This window comes from Ambystoma mexicanum, chromosome 6q (assembly GCF_040938575.1).
Source record: "Ambystoma mexicanum isolate Mex_15411 chromosome 6q, UKY_AmexF1_1, whole genome shotgun sequence".
Taxonomy (NCBI): Eukaryota; Metazoa; Chordata; class Amphibia; order Caudata; family Ambystomatidae; genus Ambystoma; species Ambystoma mexicanum.
In genome coordinates this window covers 1,363,269,600-1,363,295,458 of record NC_090937.1, presented here as the reverse complement: position 1 = coordinate 1,363,295,458, position 25,859 = coordinate 1,363,269,600, and the positions used below count along the sequence as shown (strand labels likewise).

Sequence of the window (25,859 nt, the reverse complement as noted above, 5' to 3'; positions counted from 1 at the left end):
ATGTGGATTGCAGGGGGCCGTCCAGCGTGAGGGGGGATGCTTGGCAGGAGACACGGGGTCTGGAGGTAGACATGGGAACAACAACCCATGCTCTATAGACCACTTTGAAGTGTACATGGTCTTTGGCACCTCTTGGCCTTTATCGCTCCCTGACAGCTCCACTTGGCAGCACAAGTACCCCGGTGCGAACTGCCTTTGATAGGGCGGGGGGTGGATTGGGGCGGTGGTCGTGCAGACAAGACACAGGAAGACTCGTGAATGGAGACACACTTATGTGGATTGCAGGGGGCCGTCCAGCGTGAGGGGGGATGCTTGGCAGGAGACACGGGGTCTGGAGGTAGACATGGGAACAACAACCCATGCTCTATAGACCACTTTGAAGTGTACATGGTCTTTGGCACCTCTTGGCCTTTATCGCTCCCTGACAGCTCCACTTGGCAGCACAAGTACCCCGGTGCGAACTGCCTTTGATAGGGCGGGGGGTGGATTGGGGCGGTGGTCGTGCAGACAAGACACAGGAAGACTCGTGAATGGAGACACACTTATGTGGATTGCAGGGGGCCGTCCAGCGTGAGGGGGGATGCTTGGCAGGAGACACGGGGTCTGGAGGTAGACATGGGAACAACAACCCATGCTCTATAGACCACTTTGAAGTGTACATGGTCTTTGGCACCTCTTGGCCTTTATCGCTCCCTGACAGCTCCACTTGGCAGCACAAGTACCCCGGTGCGAACTGCCTTTGATAGGGCGGGGGGGGGGGGTGTGGAATAGGGCGGTGGTCGTGCAGACAAGACTCGTTTGCCGCAGGGCCTCATCAAGGAGAGGCCATCTAACTGCATGTAAGAGGCAGGCTGCAGGATCTAGTACATGGAAGGCAGGGGGGTGAGTTTATAAATACCTCACCCTCCCAGGAGAATATATGGGTGCAGTTCACCCTGGAGACCCTGGATGCCTAGGCAGTTAGTCAGCAGCAGGCTGGCCTGTGGTGGCAAGGCGGCACGGGCCAGAGGGGGTCATCTCTGTACGCGGTGCCCAAAAGGATGATTTATTATGATCAACCATATTGATTATTTACCTATAACCATGTTTTGTATCAATAAAATCTAACGGCCTTCCTTTTATTGCCAACGCTTGAACAAAGTGGTGTGGTAAGTATTTTTGGGGGAGGAGGCAAGGCCGGGAGGCTTGATGCCAACGCGCAAAATAACATATGTATGTCTGCTGCATATGGGTTCAACGGTAATGTGGATTGAAGGTGGGCGGCCAGCTTGAGGGAGGATGCTGGCCGGAGACATGTGGTGTGACAAGACAAGGCACAGGAAGACTATTCAATGGAGACACACTAGATTCATTTAAAAAATCAAAACAACAATTGTTAAAATATATGTTGGGTTTTATTTTAGATCTTAATTTCAATTGAACATAAATAATAAACATTACACATTGTAAAGTTCCGGTTGCAGCACATCCAGGGAAAATCCGCGGTATTGTCCACTGTCGCTGGGGAAATGTTGTCTAATGGCAAGTACCGCACAGGCAGGTATTACTCTCCGAACGCGGTGTCCGAGCCTCCCGTGAAGCCACCAAGTGAAGCAACGATAGGCCACCAGCCTGTACCACCTGTGAAAACGAAAGATGCAAACTGTATTAAAATGACAAAACTTTCTTATCACTGTCGATTCAGGTAAAAAATGTCATTCTGCTTTGAAAAAAATTCTATCTAGAAAATGCACAATATGGAACCAATTTACATGCATTCGAATGATATGTAGATGTAATTTTATATGTGGGAGACGACCATGACATAGTAGTGGCATCACTGACATCAAAATCAGAGTATACTTACTCGTTACTCGGATTACGCGGACGAACAGTGCCGCGAAGTTCGTGCATAAGCACCATCATCATCCTCAACACGGTCCGTGATAGGCAGGCTTCCCTGAACTCTGGCAGCTCGGTGATGCATTGCGGACTTGGCTCGCCTTCCGAAATGTAGGCCAAGCACCCGGAATTTTCACGGCAGCAGCAGTTCTCCTCCTCAGTTGGCATTAGCTCGCACCGATTGCACGTGCACCAGGTGGAGACGCCGTCCATGCGACATGGTCCAGGCTCTTCATCCGTTGACTGGTCCTCCCAACTGCCGTCCGAATCCCCATCGTTTTCGCGTGCTTGCCTTTCCAGTAGTTCTTCCTCGGTGTACTCGGGCTCGTACATATACGGCATTATTGTAGCCATTGTGTGGTAAAGAAAGTAAAATAATTTACAGAGATGGTACAGGTGTTCACAAGGCCTAGAAGCGGCGAAGGTAGCTGACCAGAGCACAGAAACGAGTCACAGAATACTCAAAGTAACACAGAGAGAGTAATGGAATCGAAAATCTGCTGCTGTGTGTTGTGAAACGGTGTGTTTATACTTATTGAGGAAAGAGGCGTCCTGCCATTTCCATGGCGACACTTCATTAGCTGAGGCGCAGCGATTGTTGACACGAAACGTGCTTTGGCGTTGGGAAATGGGCGGTACGCGTCTGCTGATGTCAGGCTCAGGGGCGGGGGATTTGATTTAGTGCCGCAAAAGCAGGTGAGCCAGGGCGATGGGGGGAAATGATAGGATTATCAGAAAATGGCGGCTGATTTCGAGTGCGTTAATGGACGAAAAGTCGGGTAAGGTCCATAGGAAAGTTTTCTACGATCTACCGAGTTATGCTTAAAAACACATGGCCGAACCGTAGGGACAATAAAAAAAAAGTCCCGGAACTATCCTTTAATCATTTCTAAGAGGATAGACTATCACTTACTTGTGATGGTAAAGCAAAGAAAACCTGCTCTTGATAAAAAACAGCACACACATATCTTTAATATAGAAGTTTTTAGATTAAAGAAGCTCAAAAATTATAAGGTACGACAACTCTCTAAGCTGTCACTTGTACCGCAAAATTATTATTTGTTAAAATAGAACATACTTTACAATTACAAAGCTGCAGTGAATAACTTAAAAGTAAAACTCTATTTAAATGATAACCAGAATATGATGTACCATATACTTAAAAGTGATACACGTAAAATCTGGTCAATCCTAAGGTTGATAAATGGTTCAAACGAGGGTCAAAAGGAAAATGGTATATCAGCTAATCAGTGGGTTAATTACATCAAGTCTAAATATGCCTTACCAGATCAATGTCTAAATAATATTAGAATTGATCATCAAAAAGCCATGCTGACTCGTTCTGCTTGGTGCCTGCAAGATATATCAAGGTCAATTATGAAATTAAACCCTTCAAGGGCTACTGGACCAGATGGTATTCCTGCATGATTATTTAGATCCAATATCCATCTATGGGCAATGATTCTGAAACATAGATTTGATGCTATATTTCACTCACAAGCCATACCTACATCATGGTGTTCAGCAGTTATTATTCCTATCTATAAAAAAGGTTCCATCAATGACCCTGCGAACTTCAGACCTATTGCCCTAACAGATGCATCCGCAAAGGTTTTTTGTCAGTTAATCCTTGAAGAACTCCAAGAATATATGAAAAAGAATGCCATTCTTTCTAAATTTCAGTCAGGCTTTAGACGCCGAATGGGTTGCTCTCTCAATGCTACTTTGGTATCACATATACAATGGAACACCAAACATAACCATATGGGAGCTGTCTATATGGCAGCTCTTGATTTGAGCTCGGTGTTGGATACTGTGCTGAGAGAACTATTATGGGTTAAGATGCTGGCGATGGGCTTTCCAGACCATCTGGTGTAGTTTATTATCCTATTACATTCTCACACGAATTATAGAGTGCGTCTGAACAAGGAAGGTATGCTCACTGACCTTATTCCTTCTTATATTGGACTTAAACAGGGCTGTACGCTGGCAGCAGTGTTGTTTAATTTGTATATTTGTGACGTGGAGGAATGCTGGGCAAATGAAATCATCTATCCAACAAAATTGGCCGTATTAAATTGAATTATATTGGTTTTGCCGATGACCTCATTATCTTTGCTAAAACCCCATTTGGGCTGCAGAATAAGATCAATGCATTTATTTGTTATGCTGCAGCCCATAATCTAAGGGTTAACCAGTCCAAATCTCAAATTCTGATATTAGCTGATGGGGAAAAAAGAATGCTCCTACAAATGGATGATTGATGGTACACAAATTGAAATAGCACAAGAAATCAAATATTTGGGGTATCCTCTATCGGACTCCTTTTCAAAGGTTTGGTGGAAAGAAAAAATCCAAGGCAAAATCAAACCTCTAGTCTCTCAAATGAGACTAATTATGGCAAAATACTGTGGATTTTCACTTCTGCCTGTCCTCCAGTTTTACCTTCTAAAAGTTGATCCATTTATTCTCTAAAACATAGACATGTGTATATATGAGGTGGATGACATATTAGATACCTTACAAGGAGGAATCTGGAAAAGAGTACTTGGGCTACCTGCCTCCGTTCCCAACGATATAGTTCATGACGAATTAGGTCTTTTACCATTCTCTGCCAAACGTAATTGGCGGTTACTAAATAACTATGCAAAAATTCTCGAGCCACCTTGAAATTCACTCTATGGAGATTTGAATGAACAGCTTAGTCTAGGCTGTGTGAGTTCATTAACAAATTATGCTGAGAAAATGAATGATTTAATGGTATTGCTGTGGATCTCGAAGGAAAATCTTATATTGGGTTTACCTAGTTGTAAATTGAAACTGCAACTGTATTATTGGAGCTGTCAGGCAGACTGAATTGGGTCATACAGATCTTATTATGAGTTTGCCCAGTTTCAAAGGAAATGGGGGAACAGATCAAGATATAGATATATCATACAGTTTCCATCTGCATCAGGTCGCAATTTATATCTTCGATACAAACTGAACCTATTTCACACAAATGAAAGGTTGCTGCAATGGGGTAAATGTGATAACAAATTTGCAATGGGCTCATGCCGTTTCTGTAACGATGCTACAATCCTTCAGACCCTTAAACATCTTGTCATCAATTGTGAACATTTCGAGGGCCTGCGACTTTCCATGTTCGGGAACTTTATGTATTCATGTTCTACTCTGTCTCGTGAAGCCTTGTGGCAAAGATGTATGTGGGGATAAAGTACTAAGCTTACTATTAGACTAACTTTGATTTTGGCTAACATTGATCTTAAGATGAAGGAAATGAATTGTGAGGAATCTGTTATTTACTTAGTTTTTTGAGAATATCATTTTTATTTTTTATTAATTTTGATTTTAATATGTAATTGTTTTGTATACGAAATGTTTGATATTGTTTATATATGAATTTGTAAAGGTTTTTAAACAAATACAATAAAAAAACAACACAGGTTCAGAATAAAACAAGCTGAAATTCTGAGATTTGCGTCAAGATTTGAACTTTATATGAAAGGGAATCCACGGAGGGTAGAATATGGTTGGCTATTAAAAGAGTTTGAAGTGAGAAAAGAGACTAGGGAAAGAATAACCATGATTAGGAAACATGCGTATGATTATGACTTGGTGATAAGAAGGAAAAAACACAGAGCCAAGCTGAGAAAGGAAATTGGCCTTGATATACCTGAAGGGATAAGGAAATGCAAACAAGCATAAAAGAACTGTATCTATGCGACCAGGGCAAAGCGAGCACAAGGGCCTTTGAATTTGACTGTGCTGAGATACGATGGATGATTGGTAAATTGAGTTCATCAAGGGCGGCTGGCCCCGATGGCCAGAAAAATTGGGGAGATCTGATTATGCTACTATTTAAACAAAACTTGAAGACAAAAAGAATACCATCATCTTGGCAAGAGGCGATTGTTTTGCTGATCTTCAAAAAGGGCGATTGTAACGCTCACCTGACTCCCACGGGGGCGCTGGCCTGGTTCGCGCTGCTGTGACCTCGTCTAAGGTGATGCGCAGGGTTTGGAAGACGGACTGGACTGGGCCCCAGATCTGGCTTGTCTGACTGGCAGAAGTATCCTTCTGTAGGTGAGAATAGGGGGTTAACTGTCTGCGGGGTAATGCAATCGGCCTCCCACTTACCCCTCTCACCCTCCTCTAAACCCTTCTGTGCTTCCCCGTAGCGTCTCACCTTAGGGTCTGGAAGGACCAGCTCTCCATCCTGCTTCTGATGCAGGGGCGCGTTGGTATCCAGTTACGTCACTGGATTTTCGGATGGGTGAGAACCAAACTTGCTTGGCTTCCAGTAAGTTTTTCTATAAGTGGTTCCCCTTGTGTCCATGCATTAATGTTCTAATGCTAGTGTCTTTTTCCCCATAGGGGCTGGGGTACGGAATGCCGGGGAACAGGCACCGACCCGAGGTGAGCGGTGAAATCCTTGTGGAAATCAGGTAAGTCTTTAATGAGTGTTTTGGTAATGTCTTTTCATTCACTCATTAACGCTGATGTCTTTTTCCCCTTAGGGAGCCGGGGTCCGAAAATGCCTGGATGCGGCGCGGACCCGAAATGAAAAGGGAATGACCCAACAGGTAAGTCTTGATATGGAGTTTTAGCTTCCCTTTTCCCTTCTTTCTCTCACCTTTGTTCTTGTCTTTTTCTCCCTAGGCGCGGGGGCGCGACTGCGAATCCGGATGGTCGCTGCTGAACATGGAGGCGCCCTGTAAAGGTGAGTAGAATGCGGCGCTGCAGCTATCGATGCGATGTGCTTCTAAAAATAAATGTCTTCCTTTTCAGGATTGTCGGCGAAATGTCTCTGTGATGCAGATTTAGCAGGTGAGGCCTTTTCCTTCTTCTGTTCTCTTGTTCCCTTCCTTTGCAGGTGATTCAGGATGCTGGCAGGTGTGGCAGAAGTCAAGATGCAGGAGCAGACACGGTGAGCGTCCAGCTGCTAGATGCAGAACAACGCGAAGCACGTGTGGCTGATCGGGTGTGGTTTAAATAGCCTTGGAAGAAGTTCCTAGAATGTGTCCTTCCTCCAATCAGGTATGTATCCTTCCCTGACCACGCCCGGGTGGTAAATGAGTCCCACAGGTAAAGTAGTTCCTTTCAAGCCTCAAGGAGGCCGGGGTTCTGCAGCATGGTCTGCATCAGGTAAGTGCACCCAAACACTTTCATAATGAGCCTGGCGCCTATGGCGCCAGGACTGACGTTTTCTATGAGCCTGGCGCCATAGGCGCCAGGACGCTGTCCAAAGGGCCCCTATAAGGGGTTGTTGGGACCTTCCCCGGGGACTTGATGTCCGCTTTCGGGGACGCAGGGCCTGAGCCGGCTCCCCGGGAGTGGGCATCGTGACAGCGATCGAGGTGACCCCAGAAATTATCGCCCATTTCCCCCATTAGATCCAGTAGGGAAATGATTTGCATCCATCTTGTTGCAAGACTTGAAGGTATGGGCAACAAAGGTGGGTCAGCTAGACTGCAGGCAAACTGGCTTCATAAGAGAGGTCGGGAAATCTCTACATCTATTCATCCTGAACCTATTAAAGCAGAGAGCTCTGGAATCAAAGGCAAAAATATATCTGGCTTTCATTGATCTAGAGCAAGCGTTTGTTGGAGTCAACTGCGAACGCTTGTGGGCAAAACTCAAGAGATGGAAATAGAGGCCATACAAGCCTTATATATAGATACCTCTATACAGGTGAGTCTCTTAGAAGATGGAACGTTGTTGAAGAAAAACATACGTTGGCACGCTTGCCCCATTCCTGTTCAGCCTATATATGTCAGATCTGAAAGAGTCTCAAAGGAACATCAGAGCCTTCCCCCAAAGATGAAATTGGGAGATATATCGTGGCTACTCTACTCCGATTATCTGGTCTTTATTGACCAGACCACAATCGGCCTGCAACGGACTAGATGTCTTCAATGACTACTTAAAATAAAACGGGATGAAGGCAAATGTGGGGAAATCCAAAATTGTTATAATGACGTCTGCCCTCTGGAAACAAAAAGCATCTTTCACATGGATAATAAATGACCAAAAGCTGGAAATTGTAATTGTAAAGGTGGTAGTGCATCCAGCAAGTGGCAAGTGCTGGGTTAAGCAGATAGTGTATATCTGATAAGTGCAGACGAGAAGTGGGTGGGGGTGTAACGCTCACCTGATTCCCACGGAGGCGCTGGTCCCGGCTGAACTGTTATAGTCTCTTCAATTGAGACGCGTAGAGCTCGGATGACTCTCTGGACTGGGCTTCCTCTTATTGACCGTCTGGCTTGCAGGGTAAGGTTTCTGCAGGCGGAAGAAAAAAAGGGTTAATGACCGTTTGGCTGGACTTCCTCCTCACTAATCGCCAACTCTCCAAAAGTCCAATGTCCTGGTGAGCTCTCACCTTAGGCGTATAAATGCTGGGCTCTCCATCCTGCGACTTATGCAGGGGTGCGTGGGTTCCAGTTACGTCACTGGAGGTCCTCAAAGTCTTTTGTGGCCTTAGAAGTGGCACAGGTGCTGAGATGCCAAAAGGTGATGCCGCCGTTACTGCACGAGCGGATGCCAGTAGGTATAAAGAGTTTATAGTCTTGAAGAGATGGGCACCTTTAATGAAGTCTTTGCATTGTCTTTTTCAGGTGCCTGGATGCTGAGGGCGTGGTCACTGAGAGCACGACACGTGCGGTTGTACGTAGGTATGGGAATTTCAATGACACCTCAATAATGTCCCTTGTTTTCTGTTTTCAGGTCTTGAGATGTTGCGGGCGTTGTTCGTCCGTTGCCGTTGCACGTGCGAAGTACGTGAGTATAATGATCTCTGGCCTTATTATAGCACCTCTAACAATGTTCTTTTCTTATTTGCAGGTGTCGGGACCTTGCGGGCGTTTTCCCAGTCGCGGATGCACGTGGGGAAACACGTAAGTGTTAGGCTTTCTTGCAGTCTTTAATGGCACTTAAATAATGTCTTTTCTTGTTTTCAGGTGCCGGGCTGCTGCGGTTGAAGAGATCGTAATACGTGCACAAAAGCAGGTAAGAAAAGTAAATGCGGCCGCCTTCACCCGATTCCTACTTACAATGTTCTTTGTCTTTACAGGTGCCGTTAGGCTGCTGAAGAGAAGGCCGCGAAGAATCCGTGAAAGCACAGATGGATCAGGTAAGCGAGCGCGGCTGCAAACGTGTTGCAACTTGCTAACCTTATGTTTCTTTTGCTTGCAGGTTCTGCCGGTGTCTGGATTCCTGGATGGTAAGTATAGTTCTCGTGTCTTTCTTCCACAGGTTGCTGAGCTGAAGCTGGAGATGTCACTGGAATGCTGGAGCTGACTCGGTGAGCGTCCTGCTGCAGATGCAGAATAACGCGAAGCACGTTTTCCCAATCGGGTGTGGTTTAAATAGTGTTGGAGTGATTGGGTGTCTTCTTCCTCAGCCTCGCCCAGGTAAAAGAGTTCCTGTGTTCCAGAGCTAAGGAGTGGTACCAGCCCCACCCAGGTAAGAAAGTAGTCCCAGTTCAGGGAATAGTTCCTCCCAGCAGAAGGCTGGGGACTTCATCCTGCCAGCATTTGCAAAGGTGAGTATGCAGCATGGTCTGCTACAGGTAGGTCCACCCAAGCACCTTTGCAAGAATTATGAGCCCGGCGCCCCTGGCGCCGGGACTGAGGTTCCTTATGAGCCTGGCGCCAGAGGCGCCAGGACATGGTCCAAAGGGCCCCAATAGGGGTTTGCTGGAGCCGGGGACGAGGGTCGTGAGCCTGCTTTCGGGGATGCTGGGCTTCACTTGGCTTCTCGGGAGCAGTGCTCATGACAGCACCCCCCCCCCCCCTCAAGGCCCCTCCCAAACTTGTCTTCCCCGGAGGTTTTGGCCTATTGGGAAAAGTTTGGTGGAATTTTCTGACTAGACGAGGAGCATGGACGTGGTCAGAGGGTTCCCATGATCGTTCTTGAGGTCCGTAACCCTTCCAGTCGATCAGATAGTATAATTTTGACTTGATGATCTTGGAGTCCAGGATGTTTTTAACCTCAAATTCAGGTTCTCCATTTACTTGAATAGGCTCTGGAGGTTTATTAAGTCTGGTTCCATGTTGCATAGGTTTTAGTAGAGATACGTGAAACACTGGATGTATTTTCATGTGGGATGGCAAACCCAATTTGACAGCCACTGGGTTTATTATGGCTGTAATTGGATATGGTCCCAGATATTTTGGGTTGAAGGTGTGATGTCCTTTAAGTGATAAATGTTTGGTGGATAAACAAACTTGATCTCCAACCTGGTATTGAGGGGCGTCTCTTCGGTGTTGGTCTGCTCCCCTGTTGTACCGTTCTTTAGCCTGTTGTAGGTGGATTGTCGCTTCTTTGAAAGCTTGAGTGGTAGCATTGTGAAGTTGATCCACGGCAGGCGTTTCAAGACCTTGGGGCGGGTCGAGATTGGAGGTTCGAGGATGAATCCCATATAAAATGTAAAAGGGACTTTTTCCGGTTCCTGAATGGATCGAGTTGTTGTAAGCATATTCGGCTATCCAAAGGATATCTTTCCAATTACTTTCCGACTGCTGTAGCATACAACGTAAATATTGTTCCAGAGTTTGGTTTGTCCTCTCAGTTTGTCCGTCGGTCTGGGGATGATGGCTGGTTGAAAGTCTCACATCGATTTGAGCTAAACGATAGCAACTTCGCCAAAAGTGAGAGATAAACTGGCTCCCCCTATCTGAGATCAAAACCGAAGGGAAGCCGTGCAATCTTACAATATTTTCAAGGAATTCCCGTGCTAGAACTGAAGCTGAAGGTAAGCCTTTTAGTGGAACGAAGTGGGCCATTTTAGAAAACAAATCTACAATTACTAGAATAGTGTTGTATCCGGAACAGGAGGGTAAATCGGTAATGAAGTCCATTGAGAGGGTATGCCAGGGATGTGGCGGGATGTCTAGCGGATGCAGGAGACCCGCTGGTCTTTCCTTCTGACCTTTGTTTTGGGCACACACACCACAGGACATCACAAACTCCTTTATGTCTTTTCTCCATGACGGACACCAGAAGTGTCTCTTGACTTTTTCCGAGGTTTTGGCAATGCCTGGGTGGCCCTCCATCAAGGAATCATGGTAGCAAGAGATAACCTGTTTTTGTAAATCGGCATGTGGTAGGAATAGTCGTCCCTGAAAATAAGGCAGATCTTTTTTCATGATGAAGTCCTTTCCCTTCAGTTGCCAGTTTTGTAAGTCCGAAGGGGTCACAAGTTGTTTAACTTTTGCTTCGATATCTTCGATGGATTGTGAAGAAATCAGGCCCAGGATTCTCTGTTCTGGAATTATTGGCACAGGTTCAGGATTGACAATATTATCTCCCATTCCAATCCGGGAAAGGGCATCCGCTTTGCCATTTTTGTTGCCGGGGCGATAAGTAATTACAAAGTCAAATTCGGCAAAGAAAAGTGCCCAGCGAAGCTGTCTGGAGGACTGAGCTTTGGCGGTTTTCAGGTATTGTAGGTTTCGATGATCGGTGATTACCGTGACAGTGTGTTTGGCTCCAAGGAGATAGTGCCACCAGGCCTTGAAAGCGGACTTAATTGCTAAAAGCTCTTTATCTGTGATGGTGTAGTTAATTTCAGGCGCCGAGAACTTGCGAGACCAGAATGCCACAGGGTGCAATTGGTTAGTTTCCGGATCTCTCTGTGATAGAACCGCCCCCATTGCTAAGCTGGAGGCGTCGGTCTCAACGATGTAAGGGAGGTCTGGGCGTGGGTGTTTCAGTATGGGTGCTGAGGTGAACTTGGCTTTTAGCTCTTGAAAGGCCTGTTCTGCTTCTGTTGACCACTCGAAACGTTTGTTTTTTCTTAAGAGGGCGGTGATGGGCTGCACCACTCGTGAAAACTCTGGAATAAACCTGCGGTAAAAGTTGGCGAAACCTAACATGCTTTGGACACCTTTCACGGAAGTAGGTGATGGCCACTTGATGATAGCGTCCACTTTCCTCGAGTCCATGTGGACTCCTTTGGGTGTCAGAATAAAGCCTAGAAATTCGACCTCCGTGACGTGAAAAACACATTTTTCGAGCTTAGCAAAAAGCTTATGTTGGCGGAGTTTTTCAAGGACGGCTCTAACATGTTTCCGATGATCTGCTTCTGAAGATGAGTACACAAGGATGTCATCTATGTAGACGACTACGCAAACATCTATGAGTTCTCTGAGGACATCATTCATAAAATACTGAAAAGCGGCTGGTGCATTGCATAGTCCGAAGGGCATCACTTGGTATTCAAATAGTCCATACTTGGTGCGAAATGCCGTCTTCCATTTGTCACCTTCTTTAATCCGTACCAAGTGGTAGGCTCCCCGGAGATCTAGCTTTGTATAAATGCAGGCGTTCTTAACTTGGTCAAGGAGTTCCGGGATCAGAGGTAGGGGGTATCTGTTCTTTACCGTTATCTGGTTTAGGGCACGATAATCAATACAGGTTCTAAGGTCACCTTCTTTTTTAGGTACGAAGAACTGAGCCGAGGATGCAGGAGACTTTGATGGGCGGATAAATCCATTGGCCAGGTACTGATCCAGATACTGTCGCAAATGAAGATTTTCAGGCTCGGTAAGGGCGTAAATTCTACTACAAGGGGGAGTGTCTCCGGGTATCAGGTCTATTTGACAGTCGTAAGATCTGTGGGGAGGCAGGGTATTAGCCTGTTCCTTCTGAAAGACATCTTGGAATTCTTGATACTCTGGAGGCAATTGCGGTCCTTCGGATGTTGCTACCGCTAGGCCAATACTGGTTAGAGGATAACAAGTAGGTGCACACTGTGGGAACTGTATCGTCTTTGCTCGCCAATCAATTTGAGGATTGTGTTTCTCCAACCAAGGGATTCCCAGAATTATTTGGAACTGAGGGGCCTTGATCATATCGAACACGATTACCTCCCGATGTCCATCTTGGCCTAATAACGTCACTTCTGTGGTGGTATGGGTTACCGGTCCGGAGGCTATTTCCGTATCATCCACTGTGGTAATGACGTCTTTGATTACCTTAGGACAAAGGGGTAGGTTCATCCTGGAAGCCATCTCGCGGTCTACATAATTTCCAATCGCTCCGCTATCAATGTATGCTTTAATGGCATGCAAACGATCCGGTCGTTCTGGATTTATGAGGACCATTGACATTATGAAGTGCGAGGTCAAAGAACTGTTTTTTACGCTCGGCAAGCGGACCTCTACACTTGTCGGGCGAGGTCGTTTCCCGGCTCGGGCTTTTCGGAATTCTTATCAGAAGCTCCCACTGTCTTCTTCGGAGGTTTCACCGGGCAATCTCGGAGGAAATGTCCTGAATTTCCACAATAGAGACATAGCTGCAATTGTCGTCTCCTGTCGCGTTCTTTCTGGGTTAGGGGACCCTTTACGACCCCTATTTGCATAGGTTCTACGGCTTCAACTCCTTTGGTGTGAGTTAGTGGCTTAGAGAATACTCGAGTTTCGAACCTGGAGCGGTCTGCCTTTCTGTTTTACAGTCTGTGATCCAATTGGACCACTAAATCAATGTACTCTGAAAAATCTTGAGGGGGATTCACGACCTGGGCTAGGACGTCTTTGAGTTCGCCACGCAAACCCCTGTGGAAAAGCGTGATCCTCTTGTCCTCGGGCCATCTGGTTTCTACGATTAGTCTGTTAAATGACGCAATATAAGCCAGAAGATCCTGATTGCCCTGCCGTAGGGAAAGGAGTTCGTTGTCCAGGGCCTGCCCCTGGAAATGTCTTGCGAAAAGTCTTTCCATATTGGCCTGGAAGGCCTGGAAATTGCTAAGAATTGGGTCATCCTGTGTAACCAGAGGGATCGACCAATCAGCGGCGCTGCTGCTAAGATACGAAAGCACAAAGGCTACTTTAGTCTGATCAATCGGAAAAGCAGCTGGTCTACAAAGAAAGTGCAATCGGCACTGATTTATGAACACCGCAAACCTCTTAGGGTCACCAGAGAAGCGTTCGGGCAGAGCCAAAGGCACATTTCCGGGCAGATTGATTTGAACAGGATTGGCTGAAGCCGCCAGGGTGTAGGTCCCTCCTGAATTAGGTAGAGGGGTTTGCCCCGCTTGTGTTTGTAATAACTGTCTGGCGAGGTCATCAGTTCGTTCTTTGGACGTAATCAATTCCCTCCTCGGGGCATTCGTTTCCTGGCGGGCAGCATGTACTTCAGCTCTTAATTCCCCTAGTAACTGGGCCAGTTGATCAGTGTCGGAAGTTTCCATAGCGCCTGGGTAGGAGGTTATTGGAGGGCTTCGCGTTCTGTAACGCTCACCTGATTCCCACGGAGGCGCTGGTCCCGGCTGAACTGTTATAGTCTCTTCAATTGAGAAGCGTAGAGCTCGGATGACTCTCTGGACTGGGCTTCCTCTTATTGACCGTCTGGCTTGCAGGGTAAGGTTTCTGCAGGCGGAAGAAAAAAAGGGTTAATGACCGTTTGGCTGGACTTCCTCCTCACTAATCGCCAACTCTCCGAAAGTCCAATGTCCTGGTGAGCTCTCACCTTAGGCGTATAAATGCTGGGCTCTCCATCCTGCGACTTATGCAGGGGTGCGTGAGTTCCAGTTACGTCACTGGAGGTCCTCAAAGTCTTTTGTGGCCTTAGAAGTGGCACAGGTGCTGGGATGCCAAAAGTTGATACCGCCGTTACTGCACGAGCGGATGCCAGTAGGTATAAAGAGTTTATAGTCTTGAAGAGATGGGCACCTTTAATGAAGTCTTTGCATTGTCTTTTTCAGGTGCCTGGATGCTGAGGGCGTGGTCACTGAGAGCACGACACGTGCGGTTGTACGTAGGTATGGGAATTTCAATGACACCTCAATAATGTCCCTTGTTTTCTGTTTTCAGGTCGTGAGATGTTGCGGGCGTTGTTCGTCCGTTGCCGTTGCACGTGCGAAGTACGTGAGTATAATGATCTGTGACCTTATTATAGCACCTCTAACAATGTTCTTTTCTTACTTGCATGTGTCGGGACCTTGCGGGCGTTTTCCCAGTCGGGGATGCACGTGGGGAAACACGTAAGTGTTAGGCTTTCTTGCAGTCTTTAATGGCACTTAAATAATGTCTTTTCTTGTTTTCAGGTTCCGAGCTGCTGCGGTTGAAGAGATCGTAATACGCGCACAAAAGCAGGTAAGAAAAGTAAATGCGGCCGCCTTCACCCGATTCCTACTTACAATGTTCTTTGTCTTTACAGGTGCCGTTAGGCTGCTGAAGAGAAGGCCGCGAAGAATCCGTGAAAGCACAGATGGATCAGGTAAGCGAGCGCGGCTGCGAACGTGTTGCAACTTGCTAACCTTATGTTTCTTTTGCTTGCAGGTTCTGCCGGTGTCTGGATTCCTGGATGGTAAGTATAGTTCTCGTGTCTTTCTTACACAGGTTGCTGAGCTGAAGCTGGAGATGTCACTGGAATGCTGGAGCTGACTCGGTGAGCGTCCTGCTGCTGATGCAGAATAACGCGAAGCACGTTTTCCCAATCGGGTGTGGTTTAAATAGTGTTGGAGTGATTGGGTGTCTTCTTCCTCAGCCTCGCCCAGGTAAAAGAGTTCCTGTGTTCCAGAGCTAAGGAGTGGTACCAGCCCCACCCAGGTAAGAAAGTAGTCCCAGTTCAGGGAATAGTTCCTCCCAGCAGAAGGCTGGGGACTTCATCCTGCCAGCATTTGCAAAGGTGAGTATGCAGCATGGTCTGCTACAGGTAGGTCCACCCAAGCACCTTTGCAAAAATTATGAGCCCGGCGCCCCTGGCGCCGGGACTGAGGTTCCTTATGAGCCTGGCGCCAGAGGTGCCAGGACATGGTCCAAAGGGCCCCAATAGGGGTTTGCTGGAGCCGGGGACGAGGGTCGTGAGCCTGCTTCCGGGGATGCTGGGCTTGACTTGGCTTCTCAGGAGCAGTGCTCATGACAGGGGGGCTGTATGAGTACAGATACAGAACCCAGTGCAAGGGGTGGCCTGGAGGCAGTGCAGGAGGGTGGCAGGGTGAGCAGGTACCTGGGCCTGAAGGACAGAGGGTAGCCAGGCGCACGGTGCCGAGAGAGAAAAAAGATCAGCAGGGTAGAAGAGGGGCAAAGGCGAAGCGAAGAGTAAGGTCTTGAGGTGCTTCCGGAACCGGAGATGGTTCTCCTCAGGTTTCACGGTGGCAGGGAGGCTGTTCCAAAGGGAGGCCCCAGCCGAAGACAGAGATCTATCCCCAGCTTGTTTCTTTGAAAAACAACTGACCCTGAGGGAGTTAGAAGTACAAGAGCGAAGGACAAATTGCGGCCCAGCTTAAAATGGGAAGTGTAAGAATTAAACCAGCTACCCCTATAGCTCAGAAAATGTCCTTCGGCTCACTATAGGGACCTGCTAATGAGATGCAGGCTAAATGTTTTGGCGACGAGAGATGTATTGTTGGCGAGGAAACAAATACAAAGACATGACTCTCACTGCAGATACTACAAGGAGTCAGATGCAGCAGAGTCCCTTTATCATCCATCTCATGATGTCATGTAAATCTCTTACGGAAATAAGAACAAGGTTTCTGGGGGACCAGGTAAAACACTTCCATACTCTGTCAGCAGAAGAATGGTGGGGGAAAATTTTGATGGCTGATAAAATTGGATTAACTCTAGCAGCTTTGAAATTCATGGAGTATGTGCTCAATGAGAACGAATAGGAAATAAGAACAAGGTTTCTGGGGGACCAGGTAAAACAATTCCATACTCTGTCAGCAGAAGAATGGTGGGGGAAAATTTTGATGGCTGATAAAATTGGATTAACTCTAGCAGCTTTGAAATTCATGGAGTATGTGCTGAATGAGAACGAATAGGCAAGATAGTCAAGAAACTGGACTTCAAAGAATAAAAGTGAGTGTTTTAGTTCTAATTTGTTGGAAGCTGGGAAATTATGAAGGTTTTATTTTGTATATTTAAAAACCAATAAAACATAATAGATAATAATAATGTTAAAAAGGCACACCGTTTTTAGCTCTTAATGCCCCCTCTTGTATTTATCCTGTATTTCATGCATTTCATAGGTAGCATTCAGTAATGTGGTTCTATGCCCTCATCTTTGTAACTTGTTGAACATTCATTTGATAAGCTGTCATCGTTCAAATTTGGTATCCAGCGTGCCACATGGTCAGATAAAGGACATTGACCGAATGAACTGAATCTTGATGTATGCTGAATAATTCCCTTTCAGATAAAAATAGACCATATAAAAGAGAGCTTGGAAACATTTATGCAGGTTGGCGGAGTTTGGGACCCCTCTAAGAAGAAAACACAACTTTTGGAATACAGAAATCTGGAGAAGAACAGGTAACCTGTAGTGATGTTCTTCTCTACGTGCTTTGTAAGAGTTTATAATCTGGACTTGTGTTTCCTACCTGTATTAAACAGGTCACCTGATGCTCACCAGACAAGTGTGACAAAGGATTTTGGAGCATAGGAGCAATACTAAGCAGGTTGGGCAGTGTAATCACAAGGTTCTAGGTCATTTGGTCGAAAAGAAATGGTCGACAGGACAATTGGTCGACACGAAAAGGTCGACAGGTGAATTGGTTGAATTTTTTTTTTGTTTTTTCACAAATTTTTTTTTTTTTGGGGGGTCCCCCCAACCCCCTTTATTTTGCTAAAAACCCCTTTTTTCCCTAAACGAAAACCTAAAAATATATATATATATAAATTTAAAAAGAAATTCAACCATTTGACCTGTCGACCATTTGTCTGTCGACCATTTGACCGGACACCTAATCACATACATGGCACACCTAGAATGCTGTCACAGTGAATGTCTCCATTCCCCTTTCTTGCTATTTTTCAACTCTTTCCTTTGCACTTGTTTGATTTCTGTGGGGAGACGTAAAGGCTGCCTAAATTCAAAGTTAGAGGTACTGAAATGTTGCACTGTTTTAAGTGATATATATGATTCAACTGTTTGGGGAAAATATTGGACCAACCAAAACAAGTGAATAGGCGCTGCCATCTGGAATGGAGAGCATCTGACACAAGACATGGAGACTGCTTCAGGGTAAAGTTAGAGGTGGTAAAAGAATGCATCGTTTTTCTCAGTTACATTTTCAGCAGTCACTTGCTTCCTTGAGCGACAGCACTGAAGCCTATGCCTACTGCACTGCACTGAAAAAGTTAAAGGACGAAGTGTACAATTTGAACCAGCCAGGAAATAAATCCAGTCTGCACTGTAGAAATATTAATGTCAAACAATGCAAAAAGCCTATGGGCCTCATTACGACCCAGGCGGTAAGTTACCGCCTGGGTCGTACCTTTACCACCATGGCGTAAACTACGTTTACGCCATGGTGGTTGGCGGACTTACCGCTCCATTCCGAGGTGAGTGGGGCGGTAAGTCCCCATTAACCCATTTACCCTTCCCCATTCCCATTTTTGCCCCATAGGGCATAATGGGAGTGGGGAAGGCGTTAATTACGCCACCGTAAATTGCGGTGGCGTAATTAACAACAAGGTCCCTTAGCGCCATGGATTTTAACACCTGCTAAAAGCAGGTGTTAAAACCTCCATGGCGCTAAGGGACCTCGGAATCAGGCGGTAAGGGTCGGCGCTGTTTACGCCGCCGTAAACCCCTTACCGCCTGGGTCCTATTGAGGCCCAATGTGTTTGTTTGATTTTCTATACTAGCTGTTTTATGCTTCTTCATAAAACACAGAATATCGATAACTGGATTGTATCCTGCAATGCCTTATATAAAGTAATGTTAAGTGTAAAAATGAAGCAATTATAAATAAAGAAAATAATGTTTCTATTGATTTGGATAACACTGTATTCTTTTCACTCAGCCCTATATTATGCTGACCTCAAGTTGATCAGGGTTTCAACTCGGAGCAAGCTAGCCTCCCTGCCCCTTTGGAAGTGTTCCAGTGTTCTCATAAAAACAAACTTAACACACTAGGAAAATGCAATCTGTGATCTTCACTGAAAATTAACATATAAAGTGCCCAGATGGTCTTTTTTTTACCCCAGACAAAAGCGAATGTATCCAATAGTTGGCACCTTTTGATGCTGCTCTTTCATAGAAATCAGACATTTGTGGTGAGTAATGGAAACAGGACAATGGGGCCTGTCAGAAATGCCTGATCAGTCATTAATTAAGGCCTCACGAAGAGCTGTTTACATATAAATGTTGCGCTAAGAATGAGGCCTCAAGTTGAATTACAGGGCATGTACAAGTATGTATTTTCCTTAGTTTAGACAGCACATGTTATTTACCATTGAACTTATATGCAAAAGTGAATATTATTCATAATTCTAGAACTATAACTATAAGGCTTAGGAAGATGGAATTGGGTGTATTTCAAAGATGGGGCTCCTCTTTAATTTGATACCAAATTAGCATTTTATACGTTAATCAGAAATTATTATTAAAATGAGAAGTAGTCATAACTTTATGAAGCAACATGCTAAATAGTTATGTCACATGTTTAGACATGCATCTTCACCTAAGGGTTATAATAATCCCAGTTTCGTTAACTTGCCATGTTGCAGCCATGAATTATGTAACAAAAAGTATGAGGGTAATTTTTGTCCCCCGCCACTTTCTGATCACAAATATAGAAATATGAATACCCAATGCGGGTTGGGGGTGTGCATTAAATAGGAGTGTTTAACTATGAGACAGGCCAATGGAAGTATTTGATCAATCACATGGTGTGACATAATTATGACATAAGCATAGGAATTTTGGGCACTTTCAAAATATTATTGTGAGCATAGAGGATAGCATTATGACTCTGGAAAGACTGCCTGGAAGTACAACACGTGTCTACATTAGATGAGTGCTGGATACCATCTGGAGAATTGGTGCTTTGTTCATGAGGGATCCTGTACCAACTTAACTGGATGTACACTTCCGTTCTTGAAAAAGGGAGGAAGAGACTAGGAGGTGCCTGCTGACTGGGAGATTTCCAATCCTAGAGGGGCTCTCGGGGTTTCATACCATTAAAGATCAATTAAACCCCTATACTCTTTGGCTTAAGTTCCTGGGGTGCAAGGAATTTGGAGGTCATTTTCTATTAGGGGCACTCATTCCGAATAGAAAAATCCTAATCTTTGATTTCAAATACAACAGTGTTTCCTGATATATTTAAAGCCTGGTGAGATTTGACTACATGTGGAAAACATTGTAGTTTGCTAGTGTGAGTAAAATGCTGAGTTAATTATATTTGAAGCTGTAGTAGACCACATTTAAATAAATACAAAATGGCTTTCTCTGTGCTGGGAGTTGTGTAAAATAGGGAACGTTTCCAAGCGCTGACAGTGCAGCATTTAATAAGTGATATTTTATAAGTTCCATTAGCGCTATCACAGACATTGTCTACATAAGACCATGAGCTAATGAGGATTACGTTGGTAATGTGTTTTCTGTGAAGACAGTACCTATTTAAAATGAATAAGAAAATGTGAGCAAGTTTAATTGTGTCATTTCTATTCACCTAGAAAATGATGCATGATGTACATTTCCTGCAAACCCCTCATTCTTGAATGTATAGTATAGAAAAAGAATCTGACGCCAGTGGATCTTAATCTGCAAAGTGAAAAGGAAGGGGAACTTATATATGTTTAATAACATCATAAAATCATTCTCCCACGTTTGGGTGGGTAAGCTGAAATTACGTGTGTTACAAATCGGGGACACTGCTGCCCTAATCAGAAACCTGCAGGAGATTTATGCAATTCATTATGATCTTATTTTAAATGACACACATATTAGCAAATGTCAGACCCATATTTTCTTGAGAGAAGGGGGCATCGAAGTCCTGTGTCTTATAAAAAAGTGTGATTTCATGGGTAGTTCAAAGATGCATATTAGATAGAAGTGAAAATGTTTTTAAGAATTATGTTATCATGGAAGGGGGCGCTGTTGCGCAACAAGATGTCCGCCTAAGAGTGGAGTTCCTCTCCAGCGAGAAATGCTCCACAAATATATCCTATAACTGATTCCCCCCGAGCTACAAAAATAGCTGTGTTGGTCGCAGGACTCATCATGGACCGACTGCAAAAAGAACGAGAGAAAACGGACCCCGCACGCCCATAAATGGACGAGGTCGCGGGTGGGAAGCTCTGGGCTGCTTTACAGCTCCTGACTGCGCGCGGGCCTCCGGCAGGCGGAAAGCATTGGAGGCACAACGAAGACGGGGACCCTTCTGGTAGAAACAGCGCTACCTTTCCCCGCGCCCCGTGTGTATCGAGCGTGCCTTATCCTTGCCGGTCTTCCGGCATACGAAACTGCTCGCGCCCCCTGCGCTGCCTGGAGCGGAGTCGGCCACAAACATCCTTACCTAACAGCGGGAGACGACCGCCGTGCATCCAGCAAACTCGGACATCGGAACGCAGCTGATCCAGCTCTGTTCCCCCAGACCGGCCGCATATAAAAAACAAACGAAGGGACAATATCCATGTGCATTACACACACGGCGCAGCGCTGAATAATCCCCGGGGGCCAAAAATTGAAACAGGCAACCTGATCCCATGGACATTATTGGCAATATACACAGGGAGGCAGACAAGGGGCCACAGTAGAGAGCCCCCCTGGACGTAGAGGATACCTGTACAACGCACTAGATAGGCGTGCATTATACGCACAAAAGACTCCTGAAACTTGGGGTAGACAGTGCCTGTGGGGCAAGATACTGCCCAAGAGCAAGTCACCTCATTAACTTACCTGGGAAGAAGCAGAGAAACGATTGGACGGCTCCCCATTGGCTCAGCCAGATCCAAACGTAACCTGACACAGCGACACAAAGAAAGTCCCAAGTGCATTCGATCCAGGACACGGTGCCCCTCTTGACCTGCACAGGTACAAACTGTCCTTCGCTCGCTGGCCCCACTGGAATCCGCTATCTAAGGACACACCAGGTCCACTCCACCACCACAGACTGCACAATCGGGAGGCTATTCATCCTTAAACCCGATTTGTGAGAGGGTTGCTCCCTTCTCCTGTACCAACGCAAGCCGGATAATACGCAGACACGTGGGAGGACAAAGTCCATTCTGGGGAATAGCGCTGGAACCAACCGAACGAACACCAGACGTTGCACAGTACAAAAAAGGAAGCACACCCTAGCACATCCGACCCTCTTGTCCGATCCGTTCTGGAGGTCCTATCGAAGAGCAAAGAGACGGATAGGAAACAAGAACCAAAATCTGGCGACAACCGACTTTGAGAGCATTCTGCCTGTTGCTCGACACGGGGGTAGTCCCGAATCCTGATACAAGTGGATCCAGGTCCAAGCAGACATCCACCCCCATCACTTTAATCAAAACAACATAGGCGAATACTCCAGAGATGCCTGGAAAAACATAATTAAAAGTAAGAAGACCGGGCCGAGGGATTCCTTCACAAACTCACAAACAACCCTTGAGAATCCGGACCCATCGACAGTCGCCACAGCCTCGGCTACAGATGACTCCAAGTTTGACCACATCCTAACAACGGTACAAAACGGGTTCCTGGCAATCAATGTTAAACTAGATGACTTTGTCTCAACAATAGGCTCCCTCAAAGCTCGAGTAGATGAAGAAAGCACCAGAATCTCAGACGCCGAGAACAGAATAGGTGCAAACGAGGACTCGACTCACCAAAACACCCATGACATAGCCCTTTTGAAAGAGGAAATGAACAAGCTCCGTGACAAGTGCAATGACTTGGAGTCGAGATCTATCAGAATCCTTTTGCAAAGGCCCGATGGAAACTCAAATTGAACTCTCCTGAAGACTCCCCTGGGCGCAGACTCATTCTCCCCTCAATTCTTGGTGGAACGAGAGCATCACACCCTTGCCCCACCACCCAAGCCGAGGGCTCCCCCCCGAACGTTCATCATCAAATTACTGAATTACAGGGACAGAGACACTGCGCTGAAACTGGCGAGGGAAAATGGGCCCCTGAGACACGGCAACGACAATATACACATATACCCGGATTTCTTAGCTGGAGTCCAAACCCAAAGACGATCCTATGAGTCCATCAAGCGCCAGCTGAGATTAATACAGGTGCCTTACGCCCTTTTATTCCCAGCAAGACTGTGCATACAACACGGCGGACGGGCACACTTCGTTGATTCTCCAGCAGCAGCGCTGGCCTATGTGGAGGCCTCCATCCCTCTCCCACCTGGAAGGAACGTGCTGGATCAAAATGACTTGCAACAGCCAGTATAGTTCCCATAGGTCTCCTGGGGTCTCCTGGGGGCAACCAGACGTGGTCTCCCTCTCACTGTGCTTAGAGAGGCATCAGCTTCACCTCACTGATGATCCCCAACAAGGGTGAAACACGTGTATGGGGTTGCTGGTGGTACTCTCGTTCAGGTTGGAATTGCCATTGCATTTCGGTGCTGGACTGCCCCTGGGCAGGACAAAGACTGATATGCAAATGGATATTTCCCATCTGTGAAAGGCACAGTGAGTAAAAGCAGTGGCTGCGAACTCTCAAGTGGTTAATAACCACTGAACAGGTTATCAGGCCTTGTTCTGTCGAGAGAGGGGCGCCCGCTACCTTTGCAAACTAAATTTCAAGGAACCTGGGATTGGTAACCCTAGGTCTCCTGGGGGCAACCAGACGTGGTCTCCCTCTCACTGTGCTTAGAGAGGCATCAGCTTCACCTCACTGATGATCCCCAACAAGGGTGAAACATGTGTATGGGGTTGCTGGTGGTACTCTCGTTCAGGTTGGAATTGCCATTGCATTTCGGTGCTGGACTGCCCCTGGGCAGGACAAAGACTGATATGCAAATGGATATTTCCCATCTGTGAAAGGCACAGTGAGTAAAAGCAGTGGCTGCAAACTCTCAAGTGGTTAATAACCACTGAACAGGTTATCAGGCCTTGTTCTGTCGAGAGAGGGGCGCCCGCTACCTTTGCAAACTAAATTTCAAGGAACCTGGGATTGGTAACCCTAGGTCTCCTGGGGGCAACCAGACGTGGTCTCCCTCTCACTGTGCTTAGAGAGGCATCAGCTTCACCTCACTGATGATCCCCAACAAGGGTGAAACACATGTATGGGGTTGCTGGTGGTACTCTCGTTCAGGTTGGAATTGCCATTGCATTTCGGTGCTGGACTGCCCCTGGGCAGGACAAAGACTGATATGCAAATGGATATTTCCCATCTGTGAAAGGCACAGTGAGTAAAAGCAGTGGCTGCGAACTCTCAAGTGGTTAATAACCACTGAACAGGTTATCAGGCCTTGTTCTGTCGAGAGAGGGGCGCCCGCTACCTTTGCAAACTAAATTTCAAGGAACCTGGGATTGGTAACCCTAGGTCTCCTGGGGGCAACCAGACGTGGTCTCCCTCTCACTGTGCTTAGAGAGGCATCAGCTTCACCTCACTGATGATCCCCAACAAGGGTGAAACACGTGTATGGGGTTGCTGGTGGTACTCTCGTTCAGGTTGGAATTGCCATTGCATTTCGGTGCTGGACTGCCCCTGGGCAGGACAAAGACTGATATGCAAATGGATATTTCCCATCTGTGAAAGGCACAGTGAGTAAAAGCAGTGGCTGCGAACTCTCAAGTGGTTAATAACCACTGAACAGGTTATCAGGCCTTGTTCTGTCGAGAGAGGGGCGCCCGCTACCTTTGCAAACTAAATTTCAAGGAACCTGGGATTGGTAACCCTAGGTCTCCTGGGGGCAACCAGACGTGGTCCCCCTCTCACTGTGCTTAGAGAGGCATCAGCTTCACCTCACTGATGATCCCCAACAAGGGTGAAACACGTGTATGGGGTTGCTGGTGGTACTCTCGTTCAGGTTGGAATTGCCATTGCATTTCGGTGCTGGACTGCCCCTGGGCAGGACAAAGACTGATATGCAAATGGTTATTTCCCATCTGTGAAAGGCACAGTGAGTAAAAGCAGTGGCTGCGAACTCTCAAGTGGTTAATAACCACTGAACAGGTTATCAGGCCTTGTTCTGTTGAGAGAGGGGCGCCCGCTACCTTTGCAAACTAGTTCCCATACTTGTCCATAGATTGATCACAGCCCTTTGCCTCCTTTTTGCTTTTGGTTAACCGCTTCTTACACTTTATCGATGATCTTAAGTAGTTGAAGTAGCAGAAAGGGGGACCACAGTTTCTCAAACATTAAAAGGGAGCCGGATGAGATGCGCTCGACTAAGGAAGCGGCGTTGTAGCACTCGCCCCTCCACAAGTGAAACCACATAGTTGTAACAAGAGATCATCATCAAGTTGGGCCAGATGGTGTGGGTGGGGGTGGGTACAGGGAATATGGGATTGTTTTGTTGTCCAGATCTTCTGTTACGCACGTTAAGAGCCCCAGTTGGGCACCATGAGAAGAAGTTAACTGGTTTGTTTAATGTAAAATTTGCAGTTACAATATCACACGCTGATCCCTCCAATAAGACACCCTCCCCTCCTAGGACTGATTGGAATACGCTGAAATGGCACAGAAAACGCAGACACCTACCGGGTTAACACTCAAAATGCTTACCTGGAATATCCGTGGCCTGAACAACAGGGCAAAAGCCAGCAAAGTGGGGGCATACATTAACAGACACCGCCCGCACAAAGCCATGCTCCAGGAGACCCATGTGTTGCAGGATGCCAATGAAAGTGTATTGAAACAATGGGGCAAAAACAGATATTATACCGAATACTCATCACAGAACAGAGGTGTCCTCCCACTGATACACCCCTCGTTAGGGTTTGTCCCTGAAAAAAGCAAAACGGACCCGTTGGTTAGATATGTGGTGGTGTGGGGCACTGTGGCAGGCGAGAAACTGGTACTGGTTAATACCTATGGTCCGAACTTGGGACGACCCCGAATTTTATGTACACCTCCTAGATGAAATCGGCTCAACGACAGATGCATGGGTGTTGTGGGGTGGAGACTTTATCACTATCCTAGATGTCTCATTGGATAGATACAATAGACAAAGGACCCTCACTAGATTGGCCACTATCATACACCATGCCCTACAGGAACTGGCCCTGACCGATGCCTTGAGAGGGACACATCCAACTGAACGACAATATACTTTTTACTCTTCAGTACAT

At 46.3% G+C, this 25,859-nt stretch overlaps 1 protein-coding gene across 2 annotated transcripts in view; it reads left to right on the top strand.

The window, feature by feature from the left end:
- JAKMIP1 (janus kinase and microtubule interacting protein 1) overlaps positions 1-25,859 on the top strand; it is a 3,487,328-nt gene that overhangs the window by 294,793 nt on the left and 3,166,676 nt on the right. For both annotated transcript variants that reach the window (XM_069631978.1, XM_069631979.1), the window contains exon 2: positions 17,026-17,141. The gene's annotated coding sequence lies outside the window, so the exon portion shown is untranslated. The remainder of the gene's footprint in view (positions 1-17,025; positions 17,142-25,859) is intronic.